This window comes from Hetaerina americana, unplaced genomic scaffold, assembly GCF_022747635.1.
Source record: "Hetaerina americana unplaced genomic scaffold, ioHetAmer1.1.p SCAF_7, whole genome shotgun sequence".
Taxonomy (NCBI): domain Eukaryota; kingdom Metazoa; phylum Arthropoda; class Insecta; order Odonata; family Calopterygidae; genus Hetaerina; species Hetaerina americana.
In genome coordinates this window covers 43,054,371-43,072,386 of record NW_027287316.1, presented here as the reverse complement: position 1 = coordinate 43,072,386, position 18,016 = coordinate 43,054,371, and the positions used below count along the sequence as shown (strand labels likewise).

The 18,016-nt window shown below is 36.7% G+C and overlaps 1 protein-coding gene across 1 annotated transcript in view; it reads left to right on the top strand.

The window, feature by feature from the left end:
- The first annotated feature begins 521 nt into the window (after positions 1-521).
- The window catches only part of LOC139696657 (zygotic gap protein knirps-like), a 67,194-nt gene continuing 49,699 nt past the window's right edge, over positions 522-18,016 (top strand). Inside the window, exon 1 of the mRNA XM_071595472.1 lies at positions 522-622. The gene's annotated coding sequence lies outside the window, so the exon portion shown is untranslated. The remainder of the gene's footprint in view (positions 623-18,016) is intronic.

Sequence of the window (18,016 nt, the reverse complement as noted above, 5' to 3'; positions counted from 1 at the left end):
TATCTAATGATTTCCTCTCTCATCATTAATACATAGATGCTCTGCATAAGATTCACAGAAGACAACTGATTTTGTGCGGCGATACGAGTCCATAATATTTTATGCATATCAAATTATGAAAGAAACTAGGTGGCACCACTCAACTGTCAATTAGAATAACACCCGTATAATTCGAATTCACTCCATGAGTTATTACTGAACTGTACAAATAAGAACCTTTAGAAGGGAATGCAGGAAGTGTTATCCGATTATATTCCGCGTGAATGCCTGATTACATTAACGAGAGCAACAAACAATACATTCCAAGAAAATTCTCAAATGTGCCATACCAATTCTGGTAACCTTTTTAAAGACAATCAGTGCTTTTGCGACGCCTGCTCCGATCACGATTCATCGCGATGACTTGGATGGGTGCTAGCGCACTATGCGTGTTCTCCGAAGCGTCGCCTCTTCATCGTGCGAGGAAAGGATTGGCTTCAGCGGTGACAACGGCCCATAGCTAAGGAGGCTGATTCAAAAGACTCTGCGTCAAAAAAAGAGAGCTTAAGTCCTGCTTGCTGACGGCTTTGAGCTGGACGGAATAAATAACGTGAGGTCTGACCTGACGCTGGTGCCGATTGAAGTGAGTAGAAGATTTCTTTATGCAGTTATCCATTAATACTCCAACTAACTCATTTGAATGATCATTTACGCTTGAAGTTACTTACTTTCGACTATTACTTGAAATTATAAACTGACTACAACGCTTGGCATGCAAAATTCTTTTTATAATTGGACGAGTTAAAACCCGTAATGTGTGAACAACGATTATTATTCCTTAAAATGAATTTGTACGTCACGATTCATATGGATAATTATCATGAATATATTTGGAAAAATATGATGACCGTGAGAGAATATCTTCCAAAAGAGTTCCATGGCACAGTATGATATAGTATTTGATTTTAAAAATGCTCTATAATATTATTTCATAGTATTAAGTTTCAAAATATGGAATGATACTTCATGGTAATAAACTTTTACAATATTGTATGCATTGTCTAGAAAACCCAATGATATATGGAATAAAACAATTCGATTTACCATTATTTGAACAGTAGTTCCGTAAAATAAAATTACAAATGACCAAGTTAATCCAAATAATTAATTCATGAGCAACTATGATGGAATGGAATTTAGTGAACGAGACGGAATGGTACACTATTAAAGCCATCGAAGTGTTTATTGATTCTTGGTGGAATATTGTGTTTATAAAAAATAACAGGATGTTACAATTTATGTGATATAAATATTAAAGAATAACATTGCACCAGTTGAAAAGGGAAAATAGATGCTTAAAGAATAGTTTGTGCACTACAAGCAGTCCAAGCAAGGATAACCAAGGGATAGGACCATGAGCCTTAAGGTCTTTAAACTGGCTCAGTAATTCGCGTGAGAGTTTTACCAAGAAGCCACTGTTTGTACGCTACTGCAAAGGTCAACCGTCCTATCTCAATTTGGTGGAAATAATATGATCATATAAGAAATATCCTTACCTATACGCATTCATTTTGTATAATTAAAAATTATTTTTGAATGGCGGTAAGAAATTACATACTCTTAAAGCAAACTTAATAATCTATTATTCGGCATGACCATTATAAATCGTAGATGAATTGTAGACGTTATAAGTATGAATTTATGAACCAAAACCACCAACTTTTTACTGAGTTCAAATGAATGTCCAATGACAACACACAAATGTTGATCGTCTTAACCAAAAGGACGCATGTATAATGGATTTTGCACCGATAGTAATTGCCCACGCTACTTTTTTATGCGAAGAAGTTCCAAAAGGTTACAGCATCTTTACGTCTTTTTCAAGGTTAATCAGCAAAATAGACAATTTTTTTGGCAAAACTTTGAATGCGATGCAAGTTCATCAAATCTGCTCAGGCCTTGCCAACAATGCGTGAGTGGTGGGTAACTTTGTTACAACAAACTGTGTTTAATGCATAATGGGTCTGTTCCAACAAGTTCAGATATAAAATGTAAAAACCATGGCCGCATATTGTGACAGGAATTTAATTTGTTGTTTTTAAAAAATATTCACATAATGCTCATCAGATAGTACATTTTTACTGCGTCATCATCAACATTTCATGTACTTTAAGCTATCTTGCTCTAAACCTTGAACGAAAAACTTTTCAGAACAGTTAAGACCTTAATACATGGCACTCCGATTCTCAAAACCATATTATATACGTTGAAACCAGGAATTTTGAGTAACACTCTAAAGTCATCATAGAAAAAGATCGAGGACTTGAAAATTATAACTTGTAGGATAAAAGAGGTGCCAAATATAAGACGTGAACATTGCATGAAATAAGCAACAAAAGCAAAGTGTATTCGTAGCCAAAATTTCGCTTAACATTAATATCGCTTTGTGAATTACTAAAATTATTTCAAAGCCCATTACAACATATTTAAGTACATTAATTTCAGGTGTTAAATTGAATTTTAAAAATATAGCCATGTGAAAAGTAGTAAAGTAAGGCAATTTTAAACCGCCATTTTTGTTCATATTCACAGGTTTCTGCAAGTTACATTAGTTAGTGATATATCGGTCCGATATTATTGCAACAAATATAGGTCAGAAAAAGAACGAAATTATTTAAAATATCTAACAAACGTTACATATTTAAGCGGAAGTTTGTATTGTGGATATTGGCAGGGGGATCATATACATATATAAACATTTGCTGAAAATTTTCCTTCGGTACACATTTTTCACAAAAATAAATTAAGGAAAAAACGGATCTCACAAAATTAGTGAATAATTTGCAGGGATTTTTAAGAGAGGGAAAGGGAATGGACTTAGTGTCAGTCAGTTTGAGATCATCGTCTAGAGAAGAATAGATAGAGCAAATAATCCTAACAGGAAAAGACATATGAAGAATTGTTAAATGGAATGGCTTCAGGAAAAACACTTCCTGGGAAAACTCGAATTAAAGGAAAAAAATATGGTGAATAAGGCATTGAAATTTTTCACCAAAGGGAGAATATAACAGGAATTCGGCGAAGTGAAAACATTTTACGGCATGAAAAGAGCAGAGGGTATAGAAAGAATACACTAAAGGAGGGCAAAGTTCGTGTTCATTATCTAAAGATGTTTAGATATCCTGAAGCATATAATTTGCAGTAGTTTTCAGCTGTCCAAAATTTGCGTGGCAGGGTACCGTTAATAATACTGCCTCATCCTAAATAGTCAGAGGGAATGGTCATATTTTCACTGTGGTCACTCCTGAGGAAAGCAGAAGTTATTTCCTCTAATTTCACTTAGGCATCCAACGAAATTGATATAGAAGAGATAAATAAAAGCAAGATACGACCGAGGAACACCAAAATACATACACTCAATACGATTTTTTTTCAAGTCAACTTGATTTAATTCATGTATTTAGCCACAGCTTTGTGGGATTCTGGCCCCAGCAGTAAAAATATATATCGATAATTACTACACCCACACTTAAATATAATGGAATCATAGGCTTTTTTCCAGTTATTCTCATTCTAAACAAACCCATAAAACCACCATTCACGTTAAAAAGCGATTTTATAAAATATTATGCATTTAAAATGCTGCGGTGACCTTCGTTCGGCCAGTTGATGCTTATTACAAAATTTCCGTCTTAAGATTGAACTTCCTGTCCCACCTAAAGATATATACATCATGAAATTATTACAAATATAACCGATATTATTATTCACACGTAGATAATAGTTTTCTACAAGATATTATCCCATCGTAGAGATAAAATATACATTAAAACAGAACTTTAAGGCCCATTGGAAACTCCCCGTTATTATTGGTAGACGTCTATAAACTCTTTGAATACACAACATTACAACAGACCACAATGATTGACCCGAGGATTGGTTTGCTAGATGAAAAATCACCTAAAGCCAACGGTGCGTGATATTTACTTATAATTGTAGGGACACTCTGAGTTCTTTGGCTATACCACCTCTGATTTTGCAGGAAGATTTGGCACACCAAAAATCACGGTGAAGTCAAGCTAAGGTCACCTAGAGGTATGGAATCAAACCCGGACTCTTAGCTCAGTAGTCCACTGCCGTACCCACTAAACTATCTCACCCTCTCCTGCTACAGCCAAGTTTTGTAATTTTTCGGGTCCCAGATCTTCCTGGGAAACTTCAGACGACAGAGGAGAAGGAACGAATATAACACTCCTCTGAGTTTAGTACTAGGAGAGTTCTATCGTAACCTATAGAATCAATCTTCGGTTTGATAACCGTGGTGTTGGTATAAGTAAATTCCACGACGTTACATCGGCTACAATCGGCTACATCGGCTCGAATCAGAATCCTTTTCTTAAAAAAATGTTTCAATTAACTTTAACTAACAAATGGTGATTTATTATGCGAGAAATTACTGGAATTGTACGAATTAATTGATCAGAGCCTCTCAGAAGAAGAAAATCGTTCAAACAATTTCCAATAAATTCACTCATCAATTCAGGAGTAAGCGACATTTTTTTTAGGAATAAACAGTTGACATAATCACAGGCATTCTTCAACATAAAACTACATCCCATAAATAATTCTGAAAAGGTTCGAAAAGAAATTCCTGTATATTATTATCATCAGGAATTTGATACAATATATTTCCCGTAATGTATAATATTTAAATTTCAATAAAATCCTCTTTTCACTGAAATAATTTATAAATTTTTCCAACGTGTCCGTGTGTGTACACACCCTCAACAAATAGGCTAAATCATGATGGCGATAACGTGATACACCACTTCGCACCCTTAATGTGGGCCACGAATGAAATGTGTGCACCGATTTCATTAAAGCTTTCCAGACCTCACCATGTATCATATCCGTCGAACTGGGACGGAATGATTCGCTTGAACTACCTTTAGACTATTGACAATAACGAACACTAACTGATAATTGCAGCGCGAGACCACTTAAAATGTGGGTGGAAAATAATATCTTGTAAAATTATTCGCAGAGTGCCATTGGCAAACGGTTATCAGAGGTTGGCAAGTGTGAAATCGACCTAGATTCGTGGAAGTGGATGATACCCAATTCTTTAAATCCACATGCTGTAAAAAAATTTAAAATGAAGTGACCCGACGATGCACTATGAGACTTTTTCACGTCTACATTTTTACAAACGAGAACCCATTCAAACATCATTAATCTCGAGGGGTTAAATATATTTTTTTAGACATCGACATTATCGCAACATAAGATTTTCAGCGAAGACAGACTCTGTTTTATTCAAGAAAACTATTCTATAAATATCTAGGATCGGGATTTATACAAACTATTAGCACATGGGAGCACAAATTAAGCCCACATAAGGTGGTTGCAACCCGGCGTTTGATGAAATTCTAAGGCTTCAAGAAAATTCTGCAAATAAAAATCAGAACAATTAGTATGCTTAATAATAACGTATAAATACACAATAGCCTCAATTATACTGAAAAAGTATTCGTATTTAAGTTCAAGATACGGCTCTGTCCACCTTAAATTGCCGACTCTAAGGTGGCCACCGAGCGATACTAATTAGCAAATGGTGATCACTTTATTTCACTACGCATATGACATAAATTTTGTCTGATATTCCTTGCAATATTTTCATTTTTCTTTCACTTTAAGAAAGAGCTTATTACACCTTAAACAAAAACTGACGTAATGGAGAATGTAGTTTGCCTGTCACATTTTGAAACTGATATGTTTCCTAATAAAACATTTTCCATCCCAGTCAATGGTTGGGCGGCGGAATGAGGAGACAGAGAGGTACGATGTTTAGCATTGAGAAAGAGAAGATTGGGGCGAAGGGGAGGGAGTGCAAGAAATAAGGTGAAGGGTTAGAGGTTATGGTGGAGGGGAGACGGAGGAGGGAAGGAGGTTATGGAGGCGGGAGAGAGTGAGGTAGAGTAGCGGGTGATAGAAGTGATTTAGAGAAGTTTCGATGTGTTCCCAAAAAGGGACGGCAATCAGTTATTTCTCGTCTCATATTTCTTAATCAGTAACCTGGCCGAAAATGACGCATGCTGACGAAAAATCGTCGTGATATAGAGCTTAAAATAGACGATGACAAAATCCAATTCTGCGGGAAGATATTTTCGAGTATCTGCCTACCAACTGAGAATAGTTGCACATTGGCTTATCACGACAGAGTACTATACTCAAATGGATAGGATCGATTACAAGTAAGCAAGCGTTAAAGTCAAATTTCACTTGACTCCAGGATATAAAATAGAATTAAAGATAATCGAGGTGAAGTATCTGTTCAGAAAAAATTCGTTATACGACAGCAGCTGAGCTTTTATTCCTCATCATTACCTTCTCATGACGCGCTCTCTTTTTTTACTGATGAAATGCATTCTTGTTTACAGAACTTTATTTAGTTTCATTTGACAACGTTAAAAATTTGGTAATGAGCATTGATCGACATCCCAAATGCACTTGAAACTTCCCATGCTTTAGTATTGTCGATAAAATATTCTATTAATTTGAGTTAATCCGTCCCCCTCTCGTACCCACCCCCAGGATTTTGATAATGTCACACCACGCCAGCAATATATGAGCCTATGGAAAGGTTAGTTACGTTTAAACATATTATATTCATTTTATTAATCAATTTCAGATAAGTGGTGTAAAACTAAATAACATTTGGCACGTTCCTTTCACTCAATCAAATATGTGTGTGGCTGAAATTCAAGAAATCAACGTATATATTTTCCATTTCAAACAAAAGAACATAAATAATTTAAATGAAGTGTCAACATCCGGGTTTCCTAGTCAATTCGTCCGTAAAAGTCGGCAAAATATAGATCTGTTTAGACTCTTTTTGCCGACTATCTTTCTGGCGAAGAAAAATTGAGTGGGCACTTCTTTTCATTGGCAATTATTATTACCGACCAGACAGAATGTCCCATTGAGTAGGGCCAAAATCAGTAGGTGAAGAATTTTCTCCTCACGGATGAACCGACAGTCATATTTCCAAGGCATGATATTTACTGCAGGCTTTCACGGGAGTCCTTCCCTACGTCGACACATGGCGATTAAAGTGCATACATTATGGCTCATGAGCCACGACGGGGAATCCTCCCACGAGTGAAAGGTGCGTTAGGCGTGTTCCGCCTGTTATCACCCACCGAATAAGTAGACTGCGCCCGGAAGTCGAGCAAACGACGAGATCATCAATAGCCTCGCCTCAGAATATTTATCTGAGCGCGTGTCTTAACTTCAAACGTGGGTTCATTTCTCACTGCGTTAATCAAACGTGCTAAATTACACATCATTTTCTTAAGAGGATATGGAGGTGTGCTGTCTACCCTAGCTTACTTCACTCAGATTATCACAGTTTTATCACTGAAAGTTACTAAGCAAGCAAAAACTGGGTGAATAATTTGGGACCACGCGCATTAAGGAGCTAATTAATGAACTAAGCAAGATGCAGATAAAAGTTGCCCATTTTGTCAATTATCATTATTAGAGAACAGAAAGTACCGGGAGTCGTTGGTTTGGAGTATCTGGAAGCACGAAGATAATATGTATGAATTAACATACTGAATCAATACAATTTGTTTAACAATGAGTTTGACGATGACACAGAGAGAATAATTCTATCACCATATTATAATGGTAGATGAAGCATTAAGATAAGAGAGGGTAAATTTACTTCCCGATAACTAGATTCTTTTCTAGTTCAACGATCTAGCGGCCGCTGCTAGTCTTTTCCCAGGGAAAAATCGTGGTCACAGCAATTGGATTACATACAACACCTCCAGCACCTGCAAATAAAATGTTACCTAATGGGAAAAAACCATAACTACTTAAAGCTCATTCTTGTCACAAGCCCTAATGGTGTCCTCAGGATTGCCAGGAGGTAGCTGTAAAACTGGTAGCAGAAAGGATATGCCTTTCCCTTATGCCCCCCCCCAATGGGGAGCAGAATTGTCATTTAACAAAAACATTTCCTTACAACCCTGGGAAAAACACTAGTAGATACCCAAAAATGGCTGTATGAGTAAAAATTTGAAAATTACCAAAATAAAATTTAGAGGCAATTAAAGGAAGACATAAAGAATACAAATAACTAATGCACTCCTATGAAATTAAGCATAGACTTTGATTGAATATCAAAAATATTTAGTCTTAATACGTTGAAGGACCTAAATTAGTCATCTGTAAGCGCATTGCAATGAAAATCTGTAGCTGAATACGTAAAATGATGCCCCAAATATTCCTTTCAAAAGACTCAACGGAATATGAGTCATATAAAATTATCCTAAATACGAACGTATAGTAAAAAATATCCCAAAGCACGCGGACATACGATGGAGATAATATTTATCCTGTGATATTCTGAAAATAATACATTGATTGGGGTAAAATGTCGGTTGGTAATAAATTACATGACGATTCATATTTCAATTTTTTCGTTAAATTGCGCGCCATCAAAGGCGAATACAAGAAATATGTACGCACAGAAAAATGGATGTTTACTTTCTTAACAAAATAAAATTTTACTATTATTAATTATAATTGAAAAATAATATATTATTTATAGAATTTTCTTACTCTTCCCGAGTACATCTGTTGAAATAGGTACCTACTTCATGATAAATTTATAAATCATCTTCATTGGTTGACTACCGACATAATTCTTCACTTTCTTCTTGAAGAAAGTTCTTCACAGCAAGACAAAATATTCAAATATATTTTAACTAAAATGTGAATATATTAGCCTGAACGGTTTACTTTTATTCAACGTGTTGAAAAATTCTTTGATAAATCAATTGACAAAAAAATTATTAATAATTTACATCATTCGTCGTTGTTATTCTACCTAATCGTCAGTTCCGTACAGAAATTCTCTGAATTGATGCTCAACACCAAAAATGGCTTACAACTACATTCATATTTGCTAGTATGATCAGGTAAAAAAGATTACAAATGCATTTTCTTAATCGTATCATAGCCCGCACCTTTCTATTAAAATAAACGAATATTAAGACAATTACTCTATTTATTCAGAATATTATTTCACAATATGTATCTTGATTGGTCCATGGAATAAGTTCACGCGATAGAAGTTAAAGCAATATTTAATTTCATTTTCTGCCACTGTGTGAAAGACAATTGCGCAACATCACAGCTTCTTTCTCAAATGAGAAATGAAAATATATAGTTTTTAACTTATAACTTGACGTTGATGAACTGTCGGAAGTAGTAATTGTGGAAAAGTAAGTTAATTTTAAAACGATTCGATATTTTGAGTTTTTCAGATTGGCCCTGAATTAATTCACGGCGAATTTGAAGAACAATAATAGCAGGCCAATTATTTAATGGGTCCCTAGATGAATTTAAGACAAACATACTTTGTATATATTTTGGCTGACGTATTTCACTTATAATGCGTTATTGTATTAAACATCTTAGCTTTTAGGCAGCGTCTTTTCTCCTAAACATTGAGCAACGGAGAACTTGTGGCAAGCGCGTGGTCAAGTAATGATATCATCTCGTTTACTACAAAGACTACGTGACGCTGTCGAGTTTGTTTGCCATGTTTCCAATGTTTGCCATGCCGCCACGTCGTGTTTAATTAACGCATGCTTCCTGAGTGAAATACTCGTCTGCGAAAGTTTTTAAAAGAAAAATGTCTCTTGTCTTTCCTGTACGGTTTTTATTCCGAAACAAGCACTTCTCACTCCTCCGCATTATGGTTAAATCACAACTTTATTAAGTACTGTTAACTCGTCAAAATTAAGGTATCACTACAAAATGAAAGCTAATAAAATGCTAATGATACTCAAGGTTATGTTAAAGTGTAGTTTATTCCACTTTTAAAAGAGAGTGTAGAGATTTTTAATAGGGAGAATCAAGACAATTATTACAGATTTCAATTACCTACGGAGAAAAATGTCACACACACCAATATCATGAAAGAGTGAAACTGATTAAGTTCATAAATTGTTTTATTTTGTGGCCTATTGCTAGTGATAGAAAAAACAACACAATTTTAATTATAGAAAACATCTCCGACAATTAATTGCAAGTTATGAATTGCAACCTTCATGAATTAGCGGTTACGATTTTGGTGCATTTTGCTTGACAATTTACCAGCACAAAGACGCCCCAGTTTTTCTTATGCTTTAATGTCAACGGTATGTTAGATTCAAAACTTTGGAAATTGTCAAAACCTTATGGCCTAGTATCTCAAAAACCCAAATATACTCCGTTTACCCGCGGAAAAAATATATATAAGTTTTAATTTTGAGATATTTACATGATGATATGAGTAATTTTAAAATGATGAACTTTGAAGTCAAATATTTAAAGGAATCACCCAATTCTATTCTCATTTGTAAGCCCTGAATTTACAACGAACTTGATCATTACTGTAAGGAACAAAATAAACTTGAAACATTGAATATCCAATGGGATTTATGGTACAAAATCCTAAGTTAATAAGGTGCTACTTTGGCATCAGTCTGAGACTCATTACTTATGCATTCCTCAACAAGCATTTTCGTCGCGATGCAATTATCTGCCACTTGTAGACAATGGCTTAGATCGACTCCCAAGCTGGGAATGACTTTATGGAAATTACGCTCTGCGTGCGCTGGGGCTCCCGTGAAATCGTTTCCTTCTCAACTCATCCATCGAGAGCGCGTCTCTTTAAGCTCTCTCTAATTGTCGGACGGGAAATCTATGTCACACATCCATATATCTCTCCTTTCGGCCAACTTTCACACACGCACACAAATACACACCAGAGCAGGCCTCCACCCTATCCCCATCCTCCCACCCAATCCACCACCACCTCTTTCTGTCTTCCTCTTTCTACTCTTCCCCTGCTTCTTCTCAGCTTTGAAGCCCCTATAAATGTCTTCACGCTGTTTTGCCTGCTTTCAACCCCACTCCACTCATTGTCATCTTATGTCATTCTATGGTAGAACCCACCTAAAATCGTGCTATATTGCACCCATTCATCCTCAGCTTCTATTGTTTAATTTTTCAGTTGATTCCAAGATTTTTATTGGTGCAATTATCCTGCTAAGGCGTCTTTACCCCTTAAAAACCAGGTACATTTCGCTGCGTATCGCCCGCTTGAAGAGAGTGCTGATAAAAATCTTCCAAAGAGAAAAATATGCGAAATGATACAGTAAAAATGTGTGATCTCTTACCAAACCATTGAAGTGATTTCAATACTTGCTACAAAGGAAAATATTCATGCCAAGAAACTGCGGGAGATACTATGACAGTAACTTTTAATGGATTCATCCGCTAAATGTGCATTACAATTGCCAAATCATTCACCTTAACCGGGATGCGAGCCGGGTTCCCTCAATGTCCGGTCGAATGCTTTAGCCAGTTAAGCTATCGAGGCGTCCTGTTGCACTCTGAGATTTTGGGGGCTTTAAAGGAACAAGATGTTATGACAAAATACCGTACATACAATGTCACAGGCATTCGTAGTCGAGCGCGTTGCTCCACTGTCCACGAGGTTAAAGGGAACTTACAAACACTAGGGGTGTTTTACTTTTGACAGAATCCAAGAAACTGCGGGAGATACCTTGTCAGAAACTTTTAACGGAGTCATCTGCTCAATCTTTATTACAATGCATTAATGTCATTGCTAAAGCCAGTTGCTAAAATGGGAGAGCACGGATGATTTTACTGACTCGAACTAACTTACCACGACGTCACGAATGGCCGAACGACGCTCTATCCCCTTGTCACGGAGGATCACATTGAGCGAAGTTACCCTTCTAGTCTTAAGTGTGATGATATTTATGGACGGTGCATTACTCCTTCCATCAACCTTCCATTTGCTACTCCACCCGCTACCTTGTTTCTTGAGCGTCAAAATCACAATCGTAATCACAACCCCCCCCCCTTTCCCGGTCCCCATCTTCTGAACACTCCTTTACGCCCCGCCCCCAATTCGGGCATCTCCGGGAGATGCTGGTGTATAATTCCTCATAACTACCCTTTCCCCCACTCCCTTGGGAGGCGGGCAATTGCAATCGGGAGGGTTTTTAGCTCGGGAAGGAATGAGTTTTGGGGTGGAGACTTCAACGGCCGAATGGAAAAGTCAGTTTGAAAAGGCTGTCTCAAGAAGGTGAAATCTCTTCGGTGGAGAAAACAGGAAGATGGGCATACCGCACGCAGGAGAGCCGGAATTCTGGGAAGATGCATATCGCCGCGGACTCGCTTTGCGCACACTCGCTGTGGACCGGCACTTACCGCATGGAACAAAGGCTACAATTTCTCGAATAGGTTAAACGAGCCAATCAGGCTCTCTCCTCTTGTATGCCACCGATACTGCACGTAAATACAGCAGCACTCGGAGCGCCCTTAATTTGCGGTGAACACATGTAGGCTAATTGTGTCAAATGAACCCTAAATCTTTGAGCTACTTTATTTAATCGCTTTATGTCACTCCAGCATTGGGAATGCTGATTTTTCTCGTTGTCGTATGTAAAAAATTTAAAAGGCTAATCTAGTCTTACCAAGTAAGATTGTTCGATTAGAAATTGTAATTTTTTCGATGTTACAATATTTCATATCAATCGAAATTATTAAAATAAGATATCAGAAGACTTATTAAAATGTCTGTTGCACAAATTCAATATCCCTATAGTCCCTACAGAATGTGTACTTTTTAAAAAATTTATTTGGACAAGACAAGTTACTTATAACCTTCGCAAAAGGATCAAAGGATCACGGGATCAAAAATAATCTAAACCCAGAGATACACACGTTCAAAAATATTGCAAAATGTTTACATAGGTATTCATTTAAAATTACAATGATTTTCTGGAGGTGAACGAAAACCGATTGGGCACCATTCCAAGAACCTAGCACGGTAATTTAATGGTAGTACTGTCTAAAAACAACTGATTTATTAAACGGACGGGCAATTTGAGTATTTATCCTTTCTCAAGGGGTTTTTTTTCATCTACAACATGTATTCTAATGATTTCACAGAATTTTTCTTTCATTTGTGAATATTAATATACAAAACAAGCCAAGGGACTAATATACCTCTTGGTACATTTTCCGATTTTATTTCGATTATGGGTAAACACTTATGCAACCTGACGACATATGAGGATTTGTTGGAGGATCACTGGGAAAATAAGCAATTTGGTGTTCCGAAATCGCAAATAACTGGGATAATCATTCACAAAAGTCCATGATGCAGTCGGGGAAAGTAAAGTAGCAACTTTCATTTTAGGACAGATTTCAAACTATGTCGAGGTTTAGAATTTTTTGGAGTCGTGCAATTAAAAAACATTGTTTAAATAATGAGCTGATACGGCTTTCCTCGTTAGAAGCTAAGAGCTCCATGTAAGTACTGAATACAAAGGAGGTCAATGTACCGTGCTACGTGCTGGAAATTATTCAGCAGTAAAACCGTAAATACTCTCTCCATTGAGAAGTTGTCCATCCTATGAAACAATTATGTGAAAGAAAATTTTGAAAAACGAATCAACCTTTAACTTAATAATTCATTATCCTGAACTCTATTTGAAGGTGGGTTCTTGATTTTTTTCTTCTTGTATACCAAAGATAACCTTTAACGGGTTGTTTAGAACTCCGCCACTTAGTACTGCTTTTTCCCAAATTGTCACCAGCCGAATTCCTTTCATTCCTACTAAAATAAAGATCTTTTTTTTTGCCGAACACACTTGGTGTACTCACATGAAACCAGAATTTGAAATTCGTTTGCAATATTTAAAAATAACTAGATGTAGTATTTCTCCATTGGCAATTATTCCATTTATCCATAATGATATAAAACTCAATATTTTGTATAACTTCAAGTTTATTTTGCCTGCAATTTTGCTATTATTTTCTATTTCCTCGTGCACTTAGAATATTTTTACAGTTTTTATTTCTCCTAAAATATTTTTAATTTTAAAATGGGAATTCTGCTTTAAGATTCGCGCTCTTTAACGTCAGCACACTGTTATACTCATTATACAAGTATAATGTCCAGTTTGTCCTGGTGCAACAAAAGGAAAAATAGCAATGCGCTTCAGTCAGAACTATTTTTCGGTCTCATACTCTATAATATGTAATGATAATCCCGCAATTCCAACATTAAGACAGCTGAATTGTTTTTTCGAATATGTACCAGTTTTCATTGTGATAATACTCAAGCCGACTTAATATTCAAAGACAGCAGTTGCGCATTACATCATGTTTCAAGACCCTGCGGTTGGAAATAATTTCAACTTCTGTCAGGTCTTCTTACACCCGTTTCCGTATACCTTGTCTACGTTTTCTGAGGGATCCTAGTGTTACGCGGATAGATATCACTCTGGTTTTATAGAGTAAGTCACACGTGCACACGTATGAGATAAAGATTCAGTATCTTTCCTAGTATTCCCCTTTTTGGAAGTAAATTGTCATCATTCTCATTTCTAACGCTTGCCTGCTATGTGAGCCCCAGTCTTGACAAGTAAGCACAGAAGGGAAGAATTGCTAAAGATTATAACTGTATCCTTACTTTTTTTTTAAACCGAGGTACGCATCATATCAGATGAAGCTTCTCCTCTTTCGTAAATTCTTTTAATTATATAAACGCAGTATTCACCATGCAGGTCAATCTGTTTTAAGCAGTAGGCTTCTATTTCATAATTTCAAAGATACGAATAGAAGTATTTCGAGTATTGATCGTAACTCAAACGTATTTCTTTGAAAATTATCAACCCAGTGTTTCTCCTTGAAACTTCTTGGTGTATGACTTAATGGCATAATACAATAATAAACACAACCATTAAACCAATTCTCTTTCATCTAAAAGAATAATTTTCTCAATTAGTATCCTTCGTGCATATAGCCATTAGTATATACTGTACGCCACACAGATCAGTCTCTCGTACGGGCCATAAAACATTGAATAATTCAAATTATTTCGCCTCAAAGGGCAACCTTTCTACAAAAATTCATTACACATACCAAGTGGACCTTTACGGTACCAGTAGTTACCTACGCACGGTCCAGCATGATTTTTGAATATGACATTATTTTTTGCATTCCATTAAAGGCATACAACACAAACTTTTGTTTTTTAACAAATTATGTTCTTATGGTGTTTGAACGTCGTTATTTAAGACGCATGACACATCTGGTGCAGGCCATGAAGGCTCAAATATTAATAAACATAATAATGACTATTATTTTTGGTGTTCTACCATTTAAGGTAGATTTTCTAGAAAAATATTTTATACAACTGTGCAACGTTACACTTCTTTGACTCTCCTAATGAAACATAACCTGACATCCTACATAAAAATATATATTTCTTCAATTCCGTATACTTCCTTTCTCCCCTCCATTATAGTCTTAAACATCCCACTGCCAATCAAAATTCTCTAAATCCATCTTTCTTGTTACCCTTGGATTTATCCCAAAAGTCGTCTTTCCACCACCCCCCCCCACCCCACTTGTTTTGTTTTCTGCTCATTTCACCTTTGACATCCTCCTCCACACCCAAATTTCAAAAGCCTCCAATCTACGCCAATCACATTGCTTAAAAGACCTGTTTCCGTGCCGTACAAAGCCACGCTCTGATAAACATTAGAATGTTATAAAGTTAACGACAAATGATATAGTATATTTTAACACACATCGGAAAGGGGCTAATTAAAAAAGAATGGAATGCAATCCAATGCCAAAATTTTCAGCATCACTTAAATATTTACCATTAAAAGTACTTCTAACGAAGGCAATCGAAATAATACACTATTTCAGAAATTAATATTCGAAACCGAGACTAATATCATCTCAGTTTTTCTTAATTCTCTTCACATTGCTGTTGAAGTTTCCATTCACTACACAATCGTTGCTTGGGCGGCAACACAGTAAAGTTGGCACTCTCAAGGTACGTGAATATCAATGGGCTTCACCTAGTGAGTCGGCAAACGTGATATGTAAGTCACTTGCTGTAGCAGTACAAATCTTTTTCTGATCTATTATAATTAATATCGAGGATGGTTAAATTTCCCTTTTGCAGATAAAATAAAGGAAAAAGTTTATATATATATATATATATATATATATATATATATATATATATATATATATATATATATATATATATATACATATATATATATATATTAAAAAAGAAAAAATTAAATTGAGTTAAAACTGTTCCATAATTTGAAGTTTATACGTAGTAACCAATGTGTCCGTTTAATGACCCCTAAGAGGGGAGTTAGAATACCGGTGAAGACAATACATATTTCATTAATGAATTTATCAGAGCGTCATTCTTGTATAAATATTCCCAATCCATATTGATTAGTAATTTTTCACACAAGAGGAAAAGCTAGAATAGAGTAGGTCTTTTTGAGGTCTCTAAAAATAAGAAACCCAAGGATGTGTTTTTTCTGGAGCTATTTCTGTGGTAGGCAACTGTTCCTGGTACTGGAGGCATATGGCCATATTTATGGGTTTCGTATGCGAAGCGTATTCAGAGCTCCTGGGTACCTGGGAGTTTTAGATTAATAACTTCCGGATGCACTCAAAAAATACACATAAAATCTGCAATGAGGCAGTAGCAGATTGAACACTAATCTGTGAAGATCAGAGGTAAGACAGCGTTTTTAGTGGGGAGGACTTTGAAATCTTTATTCGAGAATATAGTTTCTTTACTCTAAAAAAGAAGGGTTTTATTGTGTAAATGTAGATATGTATTATATATATAGCCAGGTCCACTATCTCCATACAATCGCCAATCTCAGTGCCGAATATAATTTGTTTGAGTTTCTTGGTATTGCATTCGATACGGTCTTTATGTCAAGTCATACTTAATATCTATTTGATTATGTTGATACTCTTTGCTTAGAATCGTATAGAACTTGCATCATCACCTTGGCTCACTCAGGTAAATGCTCAAAATATGACGAAATTTCCCATATAAAATCGGAACTGTCCCATGCATTGTCCTAACGAATTACTATAAATTTCCTTAAAGTCAAAACTCCCAAGCCAAGGGTCTGGACCCTGTCTTGAAAATATTCAGGAAACACGAATTTTCTTAATCGATATTTGCAAAAAATATATCGGTCGTCAAAACTCCTGCAAGAAGAAACGAAATCCCGGTACAATTTTTGTGTTGTCTCCTCCCCCCCACCCATAATCAAATCTCGGAAATAAACCCCAAAAAGGGGCATTGTACGTATTGTGTGAAAGGGATATTTCTAAACAGCCTCAAAAGTACTCATTCTAGTGTCATCGAGCAATGGAAAACGCGCGATTCTTCCACAATCATCCACATCACCGCCCTCCACCCCTCATCCTTCCCATTTCCCTCTCCACGCAGCCTCCCCATGCACCCCCAACCGCCTCCCATCCGCATTCCAAATCAACAACAGCGGATCCTTTTCAAAATGTCGCCGGGAGATGTGGGACAAGCAGGCGGGCTCGTTTGTTTGCGGAGACTCGGCAACGGTTCTGCTCACCGCGAGGACGGATTCTGAAGGTGGATGGAGGAGGAAGAGGCGGAGGAGGGGGAGGAGAAGCGCGCCTGCCTCCACAGCCCTGGTGGCGGCCCGCTTGGTTCGATGCGTTTGACGCGGCGCGCTCTAGGAAGATCCCACCCCCACACCTATTAAGCCTCCATCCTTCTCTATCTCCTCTCTCCCACGTCCGCGAGGCTTATCTTTGCATCCCTATCTCAATTCCGTCTCTGCACTGGCCTCCTCTCTCTTTCGCCTTCACCATAACCCCTTCTTTACCCCCCCCCCCCCAAGGTACCCTCTAACCTCCTCTCCCCCTTCCCATCAATATCTAATCCACCCATCTCCATTCTCACCTATCTCGTTTGAATCTGCATATCTACGCGGAGGCTTGCAAATCCGACTTGAGAGTACTCTTTTGTCAGTTTCCGCGGTTGCTTAAGCGAAACAGTCAGCTTAACGAAGGAATAAGTGTGTGTTTTGATCGTCAAAGGCTCTCTTAA